Below are 6,770 nucleotides of genomic sequence, written 5' to 3'. Positions count from 1 at the left end.
ATATAAAGCATATAAAGCATCAATTGACTTAATTATTTAATTATGCAAACTGACAGTCAATCATTAGACTGGATACAGCAGCACCAACTGGTTTGTTTGCAGTGTTACATGTCAGAATGGATATGAAGGAACATGTTAAATGGATGGAAAAAAAACACACATTTATTAATCAAATCAAACATATTGATTTCTGTCATATTGCAGAAATTGATACAAGAAAGAGTTAAACTTTCACAAAATGAATTAAGCCTTTTAGATTATCCACAAAATGTTATACATAATTTATTCTCTCCAGGATTTACCCTATAAAATCATATTTACATCAAGAACAACAAAGAACTTTCAAATTCAACTACTGACATTGAATGTTTTGATATGGGTTTTTTTAATGACATGACTTCTCGGTTATTTACAGCAAAACAATCATGCGCCAAGCATTTACTTACATCATTTACTTTAACACTCCACTTTGGTTGGATTAGTGGCTTTCAGTATGAGCAAGTAGAGTCTCAGTCTCAGTCACTTTTTCGAAAAGCACCTACTCTTCCAGAGTGAGTAAGAAGATTGCATGAAGTTCTTTTGGATACAAAATTGTCTCAGATTTTTATTTTTTAGGTAAACAAATATGTCATCAAACCTTGTGTGATGCAGAATTTGATTAGAATATTTAGGGTCATTATATTATATGCCACTCTGTAAGCCATTTTCTGCAAATGATTGTGAATGTTAAATGTGAATTGCATGAACATGACTTCCCCTGGAGACAAGGGTTTTAGCTGAATCTGTAGTACCCACTGTCACTCAATGAAAACATATTCATTAGTCATTTTTAGTTCATCGTACTGAATCATAAATTAATATGCAAAAAGTTTACATTTTATGAGAAGTCACATGGTATTTCAACATAAATTAAAATTTTATTTTAAAAAAACAGCTATGAATGCAATCAAAGATTTTTTGACAAAACTTTTTGGTGCCTCATATTAACCCTGTGATGAAAATACAAAAGATTTCTCAGAACAACCATGACAAGACATCAGGGAAATGAGAAGGAAACTAAAAAGGCTGAAAGGGTTTTCGATAATGCTCTGACAGTGGTTTTCAGCATTTACTGTCAGCTAGCTATAGAAACTCAAGATATTTTTTTCCATCAAAGTTGATTAACCTGCTTTATGTCAGTGATGACCTTGTTGAAAACCAAAAGCAACATGACACTACAAACCTCATACCAAATGCTAAGCCTGGTGGTGGAGGGAACCAAACTGTAACCTCATGGTTGCAGAGTTTAACAGAGCTGTGTAGAGAAGCATTATCTAGAAATCTGTAAAATAAAATGTGAGCCGGAAGAAACAATGTGGTTGCAAAGATATTAGACTATCAGGCAATTTCCCATAATCTATGAAATTTGGAAGCTTTCATTTTTATGTCAGTATGTGGCTATAAGGTGGGATTTTACTAAGAAACAACTCACTGGCATTTGTTCGTTACAAAACAGTCAAAACACTACATGATTATCTTTTTCATTTTCTGATTTCATTTGATCTCCAAGCTCAGGAGCAAACGGATTATACTAAATGACGTTTTTTAAAAAAAATATAAGATAAAGCTATTGAGATAAAGCTTTAGAGATAATAAAGATAAATAAGCGGCATAGAGAAACTGAAAGTTTATTTTCCCATGTCTGCTATCAGGGTAATTACTCAAAGTTATTGCTTAAACAAGCTTTGGGGTCAGAAACAACTGAAGCTTCCTGCTCACTATGCTAGTTCATAAAAAGGCCACTGACTGAGTGAGGAGCTCTATCAACAACTTTGAATTAACTGCATTACTCTGCACAAAGGGATGCTTCCATAGTGTATGCAAAAAGATTACATCTGTTACTCAACTCCATTGTTCCTGCTCATTCAACTATCAAGTCTAAATCTCAGGTCTGACATGTTAACTGGAACTAAGACTGACTCACAGACTGAATTGGAAAAGGATTTAATAAAATCCACGGTGCAACCAGAACACATTGTTTTTACAACCACTGCTGTCTCAACATAGAAATGACAAGGGAGAGTTAACCATGTAAGGGCAGCATTTCTTCTGTCTGACCAACTTCTTCAACTCTCCCCCACCGTTAGGGTAGTGGGAGTCTCCCTGCATTTCAGTCGCAGCAGCTTTCTGCTTTGGACCACTTGGTGTTCTCTCTTGGGTAGTTTCTCTGTGCCATGCTGCAACTAAAAGTGTTTCTTCAAATTTGATGCAGTATTTTTAAAGTTTGATAGTTTGATGTGTTGGAAAATTATCAGTACACCCCCAGTGCAGTATGAAGAGATTCATTGCATGTGGTTATAAGTTGATTTTAAAAACAAGAGGTGACAGTATAAAAAATATGATGAAAAAAGAAGAAATACAACTGACAGCAGTAAAAAAAAAAAGGTTTACAATAAATAATTCATATTCGTTGGCATGAACCTAAAAATAATAAAATATAGTACAAAAATTGTTGAAAAGTTAATATTTTTGTATTTCATAATTTGTATTTCAAATTGTGATCTTCAAACAAAACATCAGCCAATATTTTGGTAATGACTCCATGCCGTTTTTGTATTTTGTCCTCCCAGCATTAAACTGCTGCATGAGAGAAGAACAGAAACCACTTTATACTGTCACCATTACCAACCTGCACAGAGGGTACAATGAACGTCTATATGATCAACTTTATCTGATGAAAACTCAAAACAGAAACTCAAAAGAGTGCCAGTAATTACAGCTGGCGTTAGGACTAGGGAGGCAAGAGAAACATAAAAACACATCAGTTTGCCAAGTAAAATGATAAATACGGTAACACCCAGTGTTTACTGGCATAGAAACAGAATTGAAGTAGAAAGAAGGGGCGAGCTTACAGTAACATATTTCTAAATCAAGTCAAGTTTATTTGTATAGCAAATTTCAGCAACAAGGAATTTCAGAGTGTGTTACATCATAAAAACATCATCCAGTCACCAATTGTGAAACATGCAATAAGCATTACATTTTGTCAAATTTCATCATTAAAATTATTAACATACATATATGTTGATCAATGTTCTATTTACAATTAATCAAAGGCAATTCTAAACAGGTGGGTTTTTAGCTTTGATTTAAAGGAACTCAGTGTTTTAGCTGTTTTTCAGTTTTCTGGAATGGAAAACTTCCCCAAATTTGGAAGTTCGTTCCAGATTTGTGGTGCATAGAAATGTTGTTCCTATGGGGGGACTTGAACATGCAACGGTCAGGAGCTCTAAACTTATGTCTTACGTCTCGAAGCTGAATGCTGCTTCTCCATGTTTTGTTCTGGTTCTGTGGATGCAGAGTAGAACAGAACCCAAAGTCCTGAGTGGCCTGGAAGGTTGATACGACAACAACAATAACAACAGGTCATTAATGTATTTTGGTGCCTTTCAGTGATTTGTAAACTAACAAAAGTATTTTAAAGTCTTTTCTCTAAGCTAGCTTAAGTAATGTACTAAGTGAAAATTAGGAAGACCAGGGCAGAAATGATACATCCCCACCCCCTCACCACAACCATGACAAAAATAGAAAATTAAACTTAGAAACAATTTCATAAGATTGACAGAGGTCTATGTTATTGTCACTAGCTAAATGATAAAATTGTATTTTTTGAGTAATGGAGTTTTGACAAAAGTTCAGTCTGGGAGACTCTAGTCGCACCTGCCTCATCAATCAGCGCCTCCCTCTCTGCAACCTGGACCTATCGGTGCCGGTCCAAGCCTCGCTCCAGCCAATCATCGCTTGGGCTCCAGTTCAAAAGGACCTTCGCCCATGGCCTCCTCTGCTCACCAGCTGCGATTGATCCACCTCCGCCCCATCTCCACCTTCTGCTCCCAGCTCTCAGGCCTCATCCTCCTCCGACCGCCGCCACCAGCACAGGCCCCGGGGGGTTTAAATTCCCATGCTGCATCAGGAATGTTCATCCAGCTTATCGAAGTGCAGCTCGATGTCCCCGGCCGGGGCCTGAACGCCAAAGACTTTGTTTATTTTCATGTTCATTTTGTCATTAAACTCCTTTAATCGCTTTCTTTCTCCGTTTGTCTCTCCAGATTGAAATATCAGATTATAGCGTTGATCACAAAATCAACCATACAGAATGAACCATACAAGTAGTAATAGATTTGGAAATATTTTATTAACTGAATGATTAAAATATCCATTTTACTTCTTTACAAATAATGACTTCATCAGGACTTGCTCTGGTGTTACCAGGCAAACAGACCCATGCAGATATATTTTTTGTAATATGCAACACATTGCACAACTGCCAGTAAAACATGAAAGAACTGAGGAAAGTGTCAACAACAGCATTTGCTCCTGTGAAGGCAAGTCATGTTTGTACTTTTCCAGCTGATTTTTCGGGCTATTTGGAGGAAAATCTCAACTTTTAACTGGAACAGAGACTGACTCATCTTTCTGAAAGGACAATGCCTTCTTTCATGCAGAAAAGGCTTCTTGTTAAGCAATTAAAAGAAAGCACCAGAAAGGAACAGACGGGAAGGTCATGTTTTTAGACATTTTTTAACTATGATAGTGCATTTCAAAAGAAAGGTCCAATTATTGATTAAGGTCAGCTTTCTGTCATTCTGACCGTTAGACATCATGTTTCTGTATCATATTTCTGGTGTCATTCAACTCGCTGGTCACAGTTGGCATGTAAGGTTGAGAGTCCTGCTTTCAAAACGTTTGTTTTCATTTTCTTTTGTGTTGGTAATTTGTTTAAATATTATTATGCTTCTATAATCTCTGAGTTTTCCTCCTCATCTTGTTACTGCACAAAGCTGATTAAAAGAATGCTCTTCTGGAGAGGGTTCAAATAAAAAACAAAGTATTACAAATGGTTGCTTTGATCCAAAAGTGTTCCCATTAGAGTTTTAGGCAATAATAAAGACCTTTTGACAAAATAAATATTTTAAAAAATAATACATTTAAAAAAACCAATATGTGTGTTTATGCAGTCATACCGGTAATGCATTTGATTTCTCTTCCCTTTACATTCCTATTCAAAGGAATGCCAGGTAAATGTAGGACWTACCRGAGCTGTTTGCTGCTGCACACCATCCCTCAGCTGGGTGAATGAAGCCTACYAGACTTTTCACTTAGTGACAAGATAAATAAATACAACTCTTGAGAAATATTTCCAGTCTCAAAATCTCATTAAGCCATAATGTGGCTATCAACATTACCAATGCAACGCAGGTTGAAAGCAATTATTTTGTACTACCTCATGAGGAACAGAATAACAAAAACGACAAGATTTTGTGCAATAAGCATGTTTGATTGAAAACCATTCTTCATTAATTTGATGTTCAGTTCTAGATTAGAGTTGTAATGATATATTAGACAAAAGCAAGGGTAGGAATCATTTTAGCTTTTCTTTTTAAAATAAATGAATTGAGGTCATGTTTGGTTTTAAATTATTTTGACTACAGAGTGTTGTGAAAAAATTATTACCAAGCACCAGCCAGGTGAAATCACTCAATCAGGTCTATTCATGTATTGTGCACAATACAGAGAGCTTGTAAGACAATCAATAATGAAGCAGTTCTGAATGAAAAAGTTCTGCCAGGCAGAGACAACACATGAGTTTTATACCAAGGATCACGGATCCAGAACATGGGAGAGACGGTCCAAACCTTGTACATGTAACCCAAATAGCTTTATTTTGTGGGAATATAAAATAATTTAGAATAAACATATTGCAATATAACTAGCAGATATTACCTTATAATAATTTTCCACTACAAGAGATGCATTGGTATCTTTTTTCAAGGTTTTCCTGGTGCAATGTTCAGCTTATGAAATCAACTACATAGAAATAGTCACCCTTTCCTTGCATTTTCTTACAAGTCCACAAAAAATAATTTGAGAAATTAAAGTTATTAAATGCACTTTCTTTGCGTTTAATGGAGAAAAAAAAAATCTGTTTAGTATCAGCATTCTGCACATTTAAAAGTTGAAATATTATGGACTCTTTTTCTATCTAAACCGACTGTTTGCTCTGCTTTTAAAGACTTTCAAGCTCAGTAGGACGTTAAGGGGAACTGTGTTATCTGGCAGCAACATCTTACAGGCAAACACATTGAACTGTGATGGACTTCCCCATCTTGTTTGATCAATACACTCCACAAATGCTTGATTACATTAGGAATCAAACCAGGAACAAAGCTTTTTCTTTCCTTTTCCTGCTTCTGAACTTTAAACCTGTTTACATTCCATCTCCTCGGCACTTCTTGTAAACCATCGGTCTGTTAAAGGAAGTAGAACCTTTTCAGAGAAAAGGAAACAGGAATATCCTGAAGCATGCTTCTGACCAGAAGAACTGCTTCCTAACAGTAAACGACCTACACCAGCCCCACATGAAGAGTCATGTATAGTTTATACAGCTGTTAAAATACCTTTTAGAACTAGTTTCAGCATGAAGACATCCACTAAGTCAAGACAAGTCAAGTCAAGTTTATCTGTATAGCATATTTCAGCAACAAGTCCTTTACACCAAAAAACATGATATAGTCACTAATTGAGAAAAAAATCAGCAAACATTATATTTTGTTAAACGGCATCATCAAAATCATTACATACCAACTTAATACCAAATTTCCCCTGCAAAATAAATGCATGCATTTCAGTCCTTAGACCTCCCTAACGCATATGAATAATTACATTTTATGTTGGTTATGTTAGTGAAAATTTACATTTTATACTTTACATTTTATACCCCCCTGTATATA

This window comes from Poecilia reticulata, linkage group LG11 (genome assembly GCF_000633615.1).
Source record: "Poecilia reticulata strain Guanapo linkage group LG11, Guppy_female_1.0+MT, whole genome shotgun sequence".
In the NCBI taxonomy this organism is placed as follows: Eukaryota; Metazoa; Chordata; class Actinopteri; order Cyprinodontiformes; family Poeciliidae; genus Poecilia; species Poecilia reticulata.
This window is presented reverse-complemented; position numbering follows the sequence as displayed.